This window comes from Haliaeetus leucocephalus, unplaced genomic scaffold (genome assembly GCF_000737465.1).
Source record: "Haliaeetus leucocephalus isolate CR32 unplaced genomic scaffold, Haliaeetus_leucocephalus-4.0 Scaffold76, whole genome shotgun sequence".
Classification (NCBI taxonomy): domain Eukaryota; kingdom Metazoa; phylum Chordata; class Aves; order Accipitriformes; family Accipitridae; genus Haliaeetus; species Haliaeetus leucocephalus.
In genome coordinates, this window is record NW_010972512.1 from 1,159,724 (window position 1) to 1,176,102 (window position 16,379).

Consider the following 16,379-nt stretch of genomic DNA (forward strand, 5'->3'; position numbering starts at 1 on the left):
ATGCTGGGATAAAACATAGACTTGTGCTACAGCTTTGTCAAGCACATCCTCACATCTGCAGCACAGTTAGTGACAGTAAAAGCTGTTTTAAAATGGAATTCCAGGTGTTTGATGGCACTTTCTGTACTGCAAGCCTGAGTGGTGTTGAAGCCAGGACAGCTGCAGTAGTGAGAAGCTGCTTGGGATTTGACGGTGGAAATGATCAAGAGAAACAGTGGTTGAAACAGCAACTAGGGGTGGAAGAGTTTATTTCCTCTCTTTTGCAGAGGTCTTGATAAGTCCTTTAGACATGTCTATAAGGCATATTTGGCCCTGGCCTGAACATGGGGTCTTCACTTGCTAAGCCTTCTGCCTTGCTATTTTGCAGTCATGATATTAGATTGTTCTATGCATGTTCACTTCCAGCTGCAGTTTTCCTAGGAACCTGCAACTCTACATGTGTTTCCTCACCATAGGAGCGTCCTGAGAGGTGTCCCAGGGTGATGGGAGACCAGTAGTTGCAACTACAACAGCTCATCCAGCTACAACCAATTCTGTGCAAGAGCACACAGATGAGTGTAACTAGTTTTAGTAGTTTCTGTGTTGTCATAATTCTACCACTCTGTAGACGCCATATGTACATAGGTAGCACATCCCTGTTTGACCTGTTCTACAGTAACTTTGTTAATTGGTGAGATACATGTCTTTAGAAAAGGTTCAGGCAAAATAAAAATGGCGGCGCTCTTGTTAGGATTAGAGTTTTATGCTGAGTAGAAATATGAGGTTAGTTTCCAGTCTTGGGATTACTGGGTTGTGTCACAAGGCTGGAATTTTGTTATTAAACACTTGGCATGTTCTGCTGTTCTTTCAGCTAGCAACACAAATATAGCCGACACCAGGCTCCACATATCCTGGGGATGAGTAGAAGGGAGTGGAGAACTGATTATAAAAGTTTTTCTGGAAACTCCAAACAAAAAGCAGAATAGTGTTTGTCTAGTTCTTCAGTTGCAGCCGTTGCTGTAGTCCACCTGAATGCATGTACTGGTACATAGGTTCTGTTTACGCTGTCAGATTAATGACCTGGAAGTTGTCAGCTCTCATTTCAACTTGCAGAGCTGTCCTTGGAAACAGAGTGTGTCTTGTGCCACAGAATCCCTACTGCTTGGCTCTGCTCTATTGCAAGGAGAGGTGTGGGGATTTTTTTAAACCATCTCTGAAGTTTATTTGGTAGGAAAGCTGTTGGTATTTCTGTTTTATGAATGAAACGTCCTCATATTGAAGGCAGTTTTATGCATTACCTCATTTATTATTTTACCAGGGCAGACCTGATCTAGTGACAAGCTCTGCCCTGAGGCACTTTTAAATGACTTGCTTGGATTCTTTTGTGAGTGCAGAAGAAAGGACTCCTGCACAGCCCGAGGGGTGCTGTCAGCAGGGCCCCAGTCAGGGAGGTGCCCTTTCACCTTCTCCTGAGGACTGCTGACTTCATTTTCTTTGGACCAGACTTCCCTCTTCATGATGATTAGGAGCTGAGAGGGGACTGATTTCCTCCTCAGTGTTCCGGGACAGTTCACTCCTGTTGCTTGCTCTCTTGTCCAAGTTAGAAGGCAAGGCCTGGAGATGATAGGTTCGTTCTCCTCTCTGGCTGTTTGCCATGCAGACACTCCCAAGCACTTAATAAGCTGTTAACAGCCATCTACAAAAGAACAGGAAGATACAGCCATATACAAAAGAGCAGTGAAGAGTTCCAGGGAGTGGATGGTTCTGGTATTGGTGATGATCCTGCTCCAAGTGAGAGATGGACTATGGGTCTCCAGGGTTCCCTTCCACCTGATCTCTCTGGGATCCTCTTTCCACATGCTTTCTGCTCTGCGTGCAGTGTCACATAACGCAGTATCTCTCCTGGGTGCATGTGCTGAAATGTAACACATTTTTTGTGTGTTTTCTGCATGTTCTCACTTGCACTACAGGAGCTGTGCCCTGAGTTCCTTGCTTGCTGGGGCTGCCCATGCCTCTCATATAGTAGGACTCAGCCAGAGCTTGTGAAGCTGGAAGGTAGGGGAGCAAAGCTCATATGCACTGTGTCATTCTCTGGTGAAGCTTGGTACCTGTAAGACTGAATTTCTCATGATCTCATCAATTTTATTTTCTTACCTTGCCTTGGAAGGCTTGCATGTCTGCATATTTACAGCTGGGTTTTGTTTTTTTTTAAGGAGGAGAGAGATAAATAAAGTAGTATTTGGATCAGCTGAGTCCATACAAGAAGCTGGGCTTTCACTCTGGGAATCTAGAGAAATTAATTTTCTGCTATTGCCAGGGGAATCTGTAATGTCATTTTTAAATAAGAAGAAATATGTAATTGACAATGAGTAAAGAATTCTTGAACTGAGGCAGCATTGTCTCCCAGCTCTGCCAGGCCTCAGCAGCCAGCATCCCTCATAGGCAGGGCTTATCACCAATTATTTCTTGAGATGTTAACTTGTTAATTTTATTTTTTCTTGCTGCTTAACTCTTACGAAGCCATTGTTTTCAGTGGTCATTTAGCATGGCAGAAACTGACACCTGGCAATGTAACAAGATAGTCTGTATTCACACCTGGCCCCTCTGCTGTCCCCAAATGCTCAGAAGCTACGTCTTTGCAGCCTGCCTCCAAGTTGCCCTGTTTTGGGTTGGTTTTGGGAGTCCGTTCAGAGCCGAGAGGTCTGTGCAGCCGGTAGTGAGAACAAGTCGCCATGCTTCTGTGGAAAGGGTACAGCAGTTTGAGCTCTGCTGAAGCACACTGGAGTCTCCAGTTGTTGAACCTTCCTTCCATTTTTCCCAGGTCTGAGAGGCAGAATTGAAAGTCTCTGCCAACACCTTTGATTTCTGCCCTTTAATGTCTGCCATACCAAGTCTGTTTGATCTGTTCTAAAACCCCAGTGGAGCGTGGCTGCAAAATTCAAGTTAGTTGATATAACATGCTCTGTCAGCAGGGCGATAGACACCTGGCTGCCGCTGCAGTTCTCCTGTAAGCCTGGCACCCAAACAGTTCTCTCTCAGAGCTCACATCTGTTTTGCCATGGAGTCTTCAGACCTTGAGATTGTTTCTAGAATTACTTGAATAGCTAGCTTAATTTGAAAGGTAATTAAGTAAATCATTGGAGAAACCAAATCCGTTCCAATTTACTTTGGCCTGTAAATGCCACTCCAGATCGTTCCATTCCTTTGTGGTTAGGATCAGAGTCCCCACAACTTGCAGTGATTAAGCAGTAGATTGCCCCATCCTGGAAGATTCTGTCAGTGACCCTTTGATGACATCTCTGCAGGCTTATTAAGGACAGTGACATTTTTTAGGGTAAGAATATAAATACTAGAAGCGTGGTTTAAAGTTTGATTCGCTTGGGAAATTTAGAAGGCCAGTAGCATTTCCTCATACTACTTTGTCTATTTGTTTCAAAGCACAAATGTCTCCTAATATCAAAGTTTGCCAATTACATTTAATGCAGCGCACATACAATATCTTACAGTATATTGCAGTAAAAAAATATATAATAAAACGTGATTCTGGTTCTTATTTGTTAGAGCAGGACTGATGCTCACCCTATGGAAATCAATGGCAAAGCCTTGACCAACTTCAGTAGGACCAGAATTTCACTTTGTAAATTTCTGCTTCATTGCCGTGGCACTTAAACCATAGAGCTTCAGGGAAGCGTATTATTATAGATGTGAATTTCTGGTCCTACAAGCCAACATCTGCAACAAACATTTAAGGATTTCTCAAGTTCTGCAAACAAATTTTCACTGAAGTGATTGAGCCAAATTTAAATCAGAACTTCTGTTCTTTCTTTGTGTGAACGCTCAATGTGCTAGGAATAAAAATATCTAAGTTGTGTTTTGCTTTTGTTGGTAATAAGCCTGTGCCGTGTTAATTGTATTTGGGATGATATATTACTTTCAGGCAGCAAAAGATTATAGTGCCTGGCTTTGACATTCTTGTGTATCAGTAGTTTGCTGTGCTGCACACACAGTTCTGGCAATAGTCTGAATTCATTCAGAGACATGAGTGAGGTGGGTTCCAATTCACTGCACTCTTAATGCCATCTGCATCCTGCAGGCAAAACTGCATTATAAGAAGTTGGCTTCAGATGATGTTTCATAGCCAGATATTCAGTCCTAACGTATACTTTTCTCCTGTTCTGTTACACTTGACAATGGGTGGTTTTTACTGAACATGAAGTTTTCTGGAGTTGACTTTGTTTGTGGGTTTCCGTGGGCTGGGATGTATAATTTGGTCTTCCATTCAGATAAAATGCAATGATTAGGCTCACATAATCTTGCTGCTCCTAAAGAGATGGTAGCTAATTTATATGTTTGAGTCCTGTGGGTTTGCAACTGCTGCAACTTAACATGCAGATTTTTGTAAGATTTTACAAACTCCCCTTTCTCTTTGGGAAACCTGACCTTAGCTATTGAGAGGAAAAAATTGCTTTATCCCAAGATCCTAGGATTTTAAGATCTTGTCCTGTATTGTATACAGATGCTGAGAATAATTGAGGGTAAGGACATAGTATCCATGATAAAATTGCCTGTCCTTCTCAAAGCAGAGGTCACCCTTTAGCCTGTCTTCTCTGTGAGGCTAACCTTTGCCTCCCTGGGAAAACTTGAGAAAGCAAACAGTGTGTGTGATTGTACTTCAGCATGCCCTGAAGCTCAGCGAGCCAGCCTCTGTCAAATTGTGGCTGCATTTGACTTTCAAATTTGAAAATCCATTATGAAAACCTCCTGTTTCCATGTAAGTGTCACTAGTGAAAACAAAGTCTGGCCTGCTGCATTCTTTGTTACAAATTCCTTCTTCCCTGGCTAAACTGTGGATTTTCTCCATGTCAGTGAGAATTTTCTCCTCCCAAAGCCCTGGTGTCCCTATAAAAACAGTGAAGCAAGCTTTCGTTTTGGTCTTTCTCAGAACTGTCATCCTTCTTGGTGTGGAATATTTCTGGTAGGTGGAGGGCAGGGGCAAACTGACTATCAAAGGGACTGGGAGGTGGTGGGAAGAAGGGGTTCTCTGTGGTCTTCTGGATACTAAGCTGGGGAAGGTGTTGCTTTTGGTAGCATCTTAGAGCTGTTCTTGCTTAGTCTAAAAACCTCCAGAGAGAAATTTAATAATCTAAAATTAAGTCTAAAAATGTATGTTGGTCTATAGAGCACAAATGGTCTTATTTTAATCCTGGGATTATCAAAACACATGCATCCGAGAGCACCACAGCTCCAAGTAATAGGAAACTCAAAGGTTTTTTTAGGTTTGCAGCTGAAGGCCAGCAATTCTTTAAAAAGCATTTCTATCAACACCTTATAGTATTTTCCAGCAAAGCCTCCGATTGCTTCATTATTTCTCACTGTTACTCTGCAATGCCTAGAAGTTTTGTTCCTGTGTGAGAATATACTTTCAAGACCAAAGAAGCAGAGGTCTATGTGTGTGCTTCAGAGGGGCAGCATCCAGACAAGCAGGCTGGGCAAAGAAGGAAGAGAAGGAGCCAGGCAATGAGACACCTTGGATGTGTAGTGAGTGGAAGCCAAAGAGGGGCAGCCAGCAAGTACCAGCTGCAGTGTGGCCTCCTCCGGACAGCAGCTGCTTGGCTCAGCCAGATGCAAACAGTGGTTAGGAGGGACCAGAACAAGAATGCAAAACGCGTTTCTGAGAAGGGAGGTAATGCCTGTCACATCAAGTGGGGTTTTGTTTCCTTTGGAAATGTCTGTTCTGTTCCTAGCTCTCTGAGACATTTTGGAAGCAAAGTCTTAGTCACTCTGATTTTTATCTCCTTGGATCCCTTCAAACCTCACTGTCCTCCGAATGAAATTGCAAATGAATGTGGTGTTGAGGACAGATGTATAAGCAGAGACAGAAGAGTCACTTGAATATGTCTGGCATGGAGTACAAGATACTCTTGAATTCTGTGTGTGTATTCTTGATTTGTTTGTCTTCTGTATGGTTGCTGGAACTTCATGAATCGTATTAATGCCGTCACTGAACTTCTTTCAGCCTTATATGTCCCAGGCCTAACTAATACTTTGTTATTTTTAAACTAGTAGTTGGAAGGACAACATACACTGTAGATAATTATAGTGAAAATAAAACATACTGCAAAAAATGTCTCCAAAACCCAAACTGGTTGCAGACAGACGTGACCAGTAATAGTATACATGTATTTAAAATGTGCTGCATGCTTGACAGACAAAGAGTTGTGGGCAAGAAATAGAGGAAGATTGTTGGTTTTGGAGAGCCTCTTAAAAGACCCACTGCTTATGAAATTGGTGTGGACATAGGCTAGAGAAGTATAATTGGGAAGTGTGGGAGGAAGATGTGAGTATAAAGTGGGAATTGTCTCAGTAAAGGAAGTGACAGCAGTATCTCACTCATTAAGAATAGAGAACAGATAATTGCTGACAACAAAATGAGCAGGAACACAAGTTTATCCACAAACAAGTAATGTGCATTCAAGTAGAGCAGACAGTGGAAATGCAGCTCTGAAGCAGTTCCTTTCCTTCAGGAAATAACCCAAGTTTAGTAATGCATTAATAATACTTTAATAATGCCAGATAATAATGTTTTTTCTTTAGTGATAGCATGGTATTCATGGAAGAAAATTTGGCTCAGGTTATTCTGAACAGTTCCCAGAAGGGAATGATGGGCTCTTGCTTATGATCTGTAGCAGTATTTAATTATGGAATCGATTCTGACCGAGCGCTGACTGCATAAAGATATAAATGATGCCTTCAACTCTGGAGCTGCAGTAGCCAGTAAGGCATTGACTTGTGTTTGGTGGGAATGAGCTTCTGCATGAAAAAATGACCTTGATATTTCATTTGCCTTGAATGATAGTATACGCATATACGCAGAGAGTATGGATGATAGTACACTTTGAAATAACCATGCCTATTTTCTTAGTTGGACTTAACACTTTCACAGCTTCAGACTACTGATTTTTTTCTGTTCATTTTCAGTTTTTGTATCTGACAGCCCTAGAGAGAGTCTTTATAAAAGTAAAAATGTGCAGAATTGAGATGTTCTTGGTTTCATTAGGTAGTGTTTGTGTTCACAGTAGAAATCCTGCCTTTTAGCTAGTGTTAATCATTATAATATTACATTTGAGAGCCTTATTTAAAATCTTAGGCATGCTTTTAGAGTTAATTCTGGTCAGATTAAGTTATTTACTTCCAGTTTGAATTAATCCTTTTGCCAGATTTTTAGCTGGACAGCACACAAAACTTATTTTATGAAGTAAGAGCCCAGGTGCTATTATGAGTGTGTGCAGATTATCATCACCTCCCACTGGACCAAACAGAACACTTCTGGCTTCCAGGTTTTATTTTTAAATCACTTACACTCCTAGGACAAGAAGTGTGATAAAATTAACTGTACATTTTTTATCTTTAAACTGGCTTTGAAACTTGTAACTGGCTTTAAAACTGTTTGAGAGTGGAACATAAAACTTATTTTCTACTTCTGGGACTCATGGTTGCTTGTGGTTTATCTACCAGGTTTGCTAATGGAAAGGCAGCGTAGTAGCTGCAGAAATTCACTTGCTTCTCATAAAGGGCAAAGAAATGTTAGGAGACTCTTTGGCACCTAAATCTCCTCTCTAGGAATCCTAGAAAGCAGTAGGGCCTTTTCCTCAGAATGCAGTCTTTTCTTCACTGTGTTTTATCACAGTATTGGGATGGGTCTGTGCAGAAGTGTATGCTTTATGGCTAAACGCTCTTTCAGGGAGTCCTATATAGGGGTGTTCTACCTGTGTCCATAGCAGCATCTCACTACTTAATTCTTTTAAAATATACTTCCATACCAGCTCCTGGTAGGGTGGACTTTTTTTCTGATAGTTAAAGTAGAGGGATGGGTCTGAGAATGAGATCATTTTGCTTCATGCCTGGTATGGCCTGCTCCTCACCGTGTAGTTGGATAAACTCCAGTTTTGCCACCATAGTTGATGGAAACTGTCCGGCTTTGGATCAGCGATTAAGAATTTGGAATATCTTGGGCTAAGCTCAGAGATCTTTCATGCTGGAAACCGCTGCTCAGGAAATCCTCTTTGTGTTTTGATCGCAAACGCTAAAATGTGCCTGTGAATAATTCTGGCACTAGAAAATACTTCTCATCAAGAGAAGGCAAAGCTGTGCGGGAGGGGCACGTGAACAATTTGAACAGCATGTGCACCACGAGAGTCCGAGGCAGAAGTGGCCTATCTGTTAAATCCCATGGGCCACTGCCCTCGGAGTTTGGTTAGCAAAGTTCCACTAAGCATTGCACTGCATAAGTGATTATTATTGTTCCTTGGTTTCGTGACTATCCAAAATAAGGTTTGAAGTGTCAGCCATCTCAAACAGAGGTGATAACCAATATGAGGAAAACAGTCTAAGCTGTGCTCAGACGGAGAGCTCGCTCTGTGCAAGGAAGGTACACAGACCTTCTTCCCTTGATCCAAGTCCAGCCAGGCTCCTGTGTTTTAAACAATACTCTCCTCTGGGACTCTAGAAGTGGACATTCCCAAGCTGTTCCTCATTGATGGTTCCTTCCCTGAAGCCTTGCCCAGTGTGGACGTTCCTGGGTTGAGTCACTTGTTAGCATCTGGGAGGCCCTTGTTTAATCTCCTTTCCAGGATACTGGCGCAGAGCTCTGCTCCTTTCTAAGAACAGTCCTGAGCACTTGGACCTGGAGTTTTTCATCAGGATCAGGAACTCACTAGGTAATCACTGGGCAGGTGACTACAGGAAAATGAGATTGAAAAGGAACTATTTTGCTGTCTCAGGTAGTCCGGGGCCAACATCTCCTTAAGGGTATCTCCTTGACATCAGGGAAATACACTGTGGGTTTCTCTTTCTCTTTGCTTTTGCTAAACCATCTGTTTGGTATTTGCTTACCAGCTGTAAGCTGTAATTCTCCAGCAGGCAACCAAGGTGCTGCATACAAACTAGGCACAAGTTTCGTAACTTCTCAAGCTCGGTTTCCAAAGTGCCAACATAGAGAAATGCGTACAAAAATGAAATGGAACATAAACATGCTGTCATTTGGAGAAAAGAGGACAGATGCAGCAGTTTTCTTGGTGTAAAATTTTGAAAAAAGCAGTTAATTGTGGCTCTAGGAGAATAAGAGAAAGTGTAAAGAACCACGTTTACACAAGGAGAAAGGAACTTTTTAGGTTCAGGCTAAACAACAAGAGGTGATACGACAAATATTAATAAAAGAGTGTTAAGCCAGCTGGGTAAACTGTTGCAATGTCATGACAAGATATTTCCATTTCAGTGTAGAGTTGGTAAGGGTCGGTTTGGTACGGCAGTCCAGGATGAGGATTTTACCAGCAACATGTGACTTGTCAAAAGGATGTAACAAATGCATGTAAAAAAGTGTGTATGTACTTCAGTCTCATTATCTTGTACAACTGTGTCTGTAAACAGGAGAGTATGGCTGCAGAGCTTGTCAGGGAGAACAGCCTGATGTCTTGTATGTTTTGAATAATTATCATTTAATTCTCTACAACGCTCCTATCCTTCCTCTGCTCTCCTGGGAGTTATAACCATCATTGTCCATTATCCCCCTGCGGATTAGGACCTCTTCACACGGATCAAAATTGACAGCCCTTATGACTTACATAGTCTCTCCAAATCTCGATAGTTGGTTTAAGAATTTACCTGTTTGCTTATAAAAGTCACTTCCAGCAACTTAATTCTCATAGGAAATAGACGCCTAAGAACAAGACTGGTCTGGATTAAATGAAGGAAAATAAACCCAGAACCCTGTACCTCGGCTATGGCACCTTTTGTCCTATTCTGTTACAAATCACCTTTATCTGCTTGCAGTGCTTTTTCTTTTTGAAAAAGTCCTGACAAAGCCTTGATGCAGCTGCTTTGGCTTGTATGAAATTACAGTATTGAATCTGACCCATCAAACAATGCATTGCTTCCTTCTTGTCTGCGTTTCCCTCCCAGTAACGGCATGTGCAGTTGTTATAGGGCTGTGTGTGCTTTTGGTATGCTGAAACCAGGACATATGCTTATAAACAGATTTCTGTGTGATCAGAGGGAGAGAGGGAAATGATCTGCAGCTTGGGGACTGTCTGGAGTTCATGTTGCCTTTGTGCATGTCTGGGGTAGCTCTGCAGAGCCAGGAGAGGTTCAGAGGGCAAGAGGGAATGGAAATGAAAGGGAGCACATCCACCAGGATGAAGTAGCCTCAGGCTCTTGCTCCTCTGTATACCCTCGTGTTGAGGGCCTGATTAGGTATTTTCATTGATGAGTTGGGGTAATAGAGAGAATAGAGACTACACATATTAAATTGGTTAATGACAAGCTGAGTGGCCCTCCAGCTGTGTTGGAGGAGAGGATTAGGAGTTAGTGCCTTCAGGGAGCTCAGTACCTCTCTGATATTTTGCAGAAATTGTGGTGAGTCCAAGATGTTCAGTCTTCTTGTGTAGAATTAAAACCACTACAGTAGTAAGAAAAAGAGGAGAGGGTTCATACGGGAGCATAGTTCAGATGATTAGAAAAGTGCCCATGCAATTGATGCTATCCATATAAAATCAGTTATTTTGCCATAGTATTTGTAGCCTCAGTGTGTAAGGGTACACAGATGTATTTACTGGTCTAAAAACCTTCATGCGTCATTCTTCACATCTTTATTCTGAGATTAGAATTCCAGTAGAGCCTTTCTTTGACCTGAAAGTCCCCTGTATTTTGAAATAGTTAGAAAAGCTGGAAACTCTAGTGGCTTGGTGAAATGTTGTCAATGGAGCTTTTAATTTTTAAAACCCACATTTATGAAAACATGGCTTCTGCGGTTCTCTGATATGGTTGCATCATACTTTGCCAGGATATTGGCAGAAAATGTTGAAATTAGCTTGAGACGTCTTGTTTCACATGCAAAATGTACGTAATTAGAATACTTGAAGGCAAAAGCATTTATTGTAGTCCTAGATGTTTAAGTTAGTGGCACATGTCGAGTGAGATAAAGGCAGAGAACTGCACCCATTCATTTCTGTTTGGTATCACTGGCACCATCTCCCTGTACACCAGAGTTTCTAAATAAACCTTAATGGAAGGGGTTTTGTAAAAATCCACTACCAGTCTTGTGCATATTGTAATTTTGTTTTTCACTTGCTAACAATTGCACTCAAACTAGGGATGTTCACATAATCATAGGAGTGTTTGCTGGAGGGACCTCTGCAGGTCTCTAGTCCGAAGCAGGACTATTGTCAGCGCTAGATCAGATCAGCTGTGGCTTGGTTTAGCCGAGTCTTGGGACCTTCCAAGGATAGGGAGATCCTCAACCTTTGTGGTGACCCATAGCGGGGCTGCACTGCCTGGCAGGGGAAGAATCTGAATGTCCCAAACCACCACACGTGGCTGTGGCACCTTGGTGTGTCTTCTGGCACTACAGAGTTTACTCTGTTGTCTCTGTAACTCCCTTTGGGTAGTTGTAGGTTGCTCCTAGATTGGCCCCCTTGTCTCCTCTTCAGCAGACTGAACCAGCCCAGCTCCCTTCATCTCTCTTCACAGACCGTGTGTCCCAGGCCCTGACCATCTCGATAGCCTCTGCTGGCCCCTCTCCAGTTTCCCCACATCCATCTTTGCCTGGGACAGGAGAAGGGGACCCAAAACTTTATGTGGTATTCCAGCTATGGTCTCGCCAATGCTGAACAGAAGGTGACAAAACTTCCCTCAATGCGCTGGCCACACTCCCCAAATTTGGCTTAGGTTTGCTTCATTTGCAGTGTTCCTCTAATACTTCTGTTTTTCTTCTTTAGCTTCTTTGCATCTGGGTTTTTTCTTAAATCATTTCACAGACTGCTGTTGCTGCTTTATGGACTACCAGGCACCACAAATTCTCAAGCACTGCGCGAGGCTCCTTCTCCACTTAATGGAGGCAGAAAAGCTCCTCTCAATTTTTTCCCACCTATCCCAAACACCTACCACAGCATGGACTGAATTTCCTTCCGGAGGTGCCTCTCTCCTTCTGTAGATCTTAAAGGGAACCTAGACAACTCTGTCAGACAGCTAAAGCTGGAAAAAATTAATCTCACCCGAAGTGGGGAGATGAAAGGCTTCTATTTGCTCGAGCCATTATGTTTTAAATGTGGTTGAGAGTTGGCAAGTACTGATAGAAGAAAACATATTGCTCTCCAGGAAGAGAGACAGGCCCAGCCTGAAAGCTATAGCCTGATGTGTCTTTTGAGTAGCATGCAAGCAAGCATCTCTACATTTTTATCTTCCCGAAGCTGACCTTTCACTCTCTTTAATCTAATCTGGTGCCTGTGATCTTGCTAATTCAATTCCTGTGGCAGACAGGCAGTTACTCACACGCGCAGTCACAAGATGGACAAGGAGTATGGTGTTCCTGCACCAGTTTACACCCATTTATCCTTTATCAGTCAGGCTTCAGACCAGAATCCAAGTAAACTATTGTCAAAAGAGAAAGCTTTTTCTAAGGAAACTGCTGTTTTGGTCATGAAAAATGCATAGTGCTTTGCCTCCATCACAGTTCTGTAAGTTTTGATGGTTTGTATGACTTCCCACAGCACTGTAGTAAAAAAAAATAAAAAAAATGCTGTGCTCTCACACTGTTCAGAATTGGATGATTTCTTCTCTTCCCTAGCTACATGAGCAGCTTCCAGGATTTTTTTAGCGTAAAGACCAATGAGCCAATTAAACAGTTTACCAGAAAGGAGAGTTCCTGTTGTCAATGTTTCCTGGGTTGTGCATGCTCTTGTCAGATCCATCCTTGAGCCATTTTATTGTGTTGGCAGAACAGCCTGGAGAGTTCAGGGAACTTGCAGAAGAGTCTGACAATTGCCAGAGGTTGGCAGGGAAGGTGTGAGGGCTGAGGAAGGGAGAAGGAACCCTCCTGTTTCTGGTGGCCATGGGGGTCAGATTGCTCAGCCACCTGTAGGATATGCCCAGCAATTCTGAAGTGCACTTTTGTAAGGTAGGTTGGGGGTGATTAAGGAAGAATCCTCAGCATCAGGCATCCAAGATCCTTTTTGCCACCAAGTGTGAGTTAATCATATAACTTATTTATGCCTTTTAAGACTATTTTCCATCAGGTTGTTTTCTTGTTTAGGTTTGAGGTTTTCTTTTTTGGGGAAAAAACATTAAATGTTTATAGACCTTTTTCCCCTTATAAAATGAAGTCTTTCTAGAACTGATTTACGTCTTCCTCAGCAACACTAGAAATTCAAACAGAGCAGGCACTTGGCAGCAAAACTGGACTCAGAACTGAGATTGAGAAGTGAAACTTAGCTACAAATATGAAGAGAAGGAAGCTCGTCAGGCTGGGGTAAATATGAGTTATGCAAACCAACAGGCAAAAAAAAATGAAAGGAAACTTCATCTTCATACTCTCTTGTTTTAACTGAGATTATTAGTAACAGAAGTGACAACTTCTTTAACATTATTATATTGAATATCTCTTTAATTAGAAGAAACTATGAATAGTTGATGAATCCTTAGCGATACAGATGTCCTGGGATATGCAGAATGAGAAACATCTTTCCAACAAGCATCTGTAATGCAATACACATTGCAGAAATTAAAACGCTGCCGTCAAATTTGGATTCAGCCCACTGCATCTTGATATTAAAACCTTGTTGTCTCTGAACCGACATTTTGGGAAAAACAAAAGGCGGCTTGGATTTGGAGCACCAGCCCTGGCCTGAGTGTGCCAGACCACCATCCAGCCATCGGCGGCCTAGGAACTTTGCCTGTCCCTGCTGCCAAGACGTACAGAGACCCACCCAAGTCTGAGCTGAAGTCATTGCAGAGCTCTGGGTAAATCTAGGGGATTCAGGCAAAAACGCAGTCTCGCTGCTGACCGAGTGTTTCTTTCCTTGTTATCTGATTGTGTTTCTGTATCTCTCATGTTGCTTTATTCTTGTGGCTTTGACAGTGGCATTTGCATTGTGGGAAATTATATTTATATAAAGGCATGCTTTTATTCAACTTTGGCAGAATGCGGAAGGAGGGGTGAACCATTTTCTGTGGTGAAATCAGAGGAGGGAAAATGATGGATCAGCAGAGAAGGAAGAGCACCCATTTCTTTAGGTTCCTTACAGAGACGCTCCTAAAGCCACTTTACCCAGCAGGTACTGACAACGCAAACGAGACCTAAATTTTTAAAACCAAGTCAAAGGCAGTTTACTGAAAGTACTGCCTGTATTTATAAAACACCTTTCTGCCTGTGACCTAAAGCATCATTTCTTGCCACTGCTGGGAGGTGGTACCTCCATGTCAGTGAAGATAAATTACCCTTGGAGAGGTTAAGAGGTATATTCAGATACCTTGAGAATATAAGGCTAAAGGATGGGGGGCAGGAGGAGATCCCCAAAGGCTTAACTTCTGGTCAGTTGCTTTTTTCAGAAAGTTGAGGGATAACAAATATTTCTAACAGAGACTTTCCAGTCCTTCTGATGTATGTCTGTGTAGCTGATTCAACTTCCACAATTAGGAAAGACTTGTTGCTAATTTCCTGTACATCTACTGCGCTCTCAGAAGCAGCATCTCTCTGGCTGCAGATCAGAATCAGGCTCCCACTGTCTGCTCTTGGGCAGTCAAAGGCAAACAGCGGCAAGTTGCGGCTGTCCCAGCAGGAGAATAGAGAGGAGCGCCCTCTGCTACTGAGCTTTGGCTTTCACTGATTTTGGCCTAGAATTGAATTCAGACTGTTACTTTATTCTCTCCTGTCATTAGCCTTGAAAGCTATCCTGTGTTTTGCCACTCATTGCTTTCCATTTTTTTGTTTCCTCCTCCGTATGCATTATCCTTCCCAGTGAATACATTGCCAGCAAGTTAGCAACAATCACAGATTGGCGGATAGATCAGGAAAGGGAGAAGGTCACAAGTGATTGTAAGATGTAAGTTGCTGTTGGTCAAATGTCATTTTACTCTCTCAAACCGGATTTGAATCCAGTACCTGATATCCTTGGCTCCAAAGGACATTTATGTTCTTTTGGCAGACACTGAAATATGTTTTAAGATAAATCCCATGCTAGGTGTTCAGCTCAAGAATGCATCTGCTCACATTCAGTATTTGGGCTAATGAGCAGTTTGGTCCTTTTGTACAGTATGACAGACCAGGCGCGTACTTTTTAGAATAATTAGCGGCTTGTGTAAAATGGAGTTTTGCAGGCTGGCAGTATTTTTATCCAAAACTTTAAATGTATATTCTGCTGTGCGCTAGTGATAAATATAATTGTTTTTTCATGGGAACATCTTTTGGATTAATTTTATAAAAGTTGTCCTTCAGACTGAATCCTGCATCTGTGTTCAAATTCTGGCTGTTTGGCTCTTTGGCTGAGCTGTCCAAGATGATGAGTCTGCTGCAGTGACAACTGCAGGCGATCTACCTCTTGCCTTGCAGCTATCTTACATAGTGTGGAGATTCTTTGGGAGATTTAAATAAATTATTTCTGTTGCTGCAGAAGGCAAGACAACAGTAATTTCAAACCAGGGCTGGATCTTGTACCATATATGTTGTAGGATTGAACACACTGTGATCAAATTAATTGCCTTGATTTAAAAAAGGTTGAAGTCTGAACTCTACTTGACAGTTATTTCTGGTTAGGATTTTAAAGTTCTCTTGCGTTCCTGACTACCTGCATGTGTGGGCATTTTTGCTCTGTAAGTAAAGAAATTGTTTTGTCAGAAGAGTGTTCAGTCACAGACTGTGTGGCCTTTGGTGGACTTCTGTAGCTATTTCTAAACATTTCTCGTGTGTATGTAGCCCTGATTGCTGTCAATGTCTTTCTCATACCGTCTTTTCATGACTGGCCTGTAAGTTAGTAAGACAGGGAAAGGGCAAGGTAGAAGCATAATCTTGACAGACTTTTCCAAATTTGAGACAAGGTCCTCATGTATTTTAGAAACGCTGGTTAGAAGAGCCCTCCAGTCCAGCCTCCTGTGTGAAGGAAGGCTTTTGCCAACACTGCGTGAGGTTGGCCGTGGCATTGTCAAGTGGGCTCTGAAGACCTCTAAGGATGGAGATCTCACCACAGAATGAGATCAAAGTGTTCTAGTACTTCACTGTCCTTTGAACTCAGTCGGAAGAGAAGGCAGAGGACAGCTGTATTAGCAAATGGATTTTGAACCGCAGTGTTATGTTGATCCAGCATTTGGAGAAACCCTGACATAAATTTCTTTTTACCCATCCAGCTTCTGTTTCATGGGGAATCTGATCTAGAAAGAAATCAGGATTTACAGTCTAGTGCATCTCATGATACTGGATCCAAGGAGCGTGCCCATGAAACCACATCATTTTTGTCCATTGTGCATTATGCTCTCTGCTAATGTGGCACAGCTGCAAAGGCAGAACACTGGAAAAAAAGGTGTTTGTTGGTTATAACATTCCCCACTCCACTTGTGTTGTGTGCGCTCTTTTGGGG

General features: G+C 42.3%; 1 protein-coding gene across 3 annotated transcripts in view; it reads left to right on the forward strand.

The window, feature by feature from the left end:
- ATF6 (activating transcription factor 6) overlaps window positions 1–16,379 on the forward strand; it is an 82,607-nt gene that overhangs the window by 33,479 nt on the left and 32,749 nt on the right. The gene's annotated exons all lie outside the window — the stretch shown is intronic.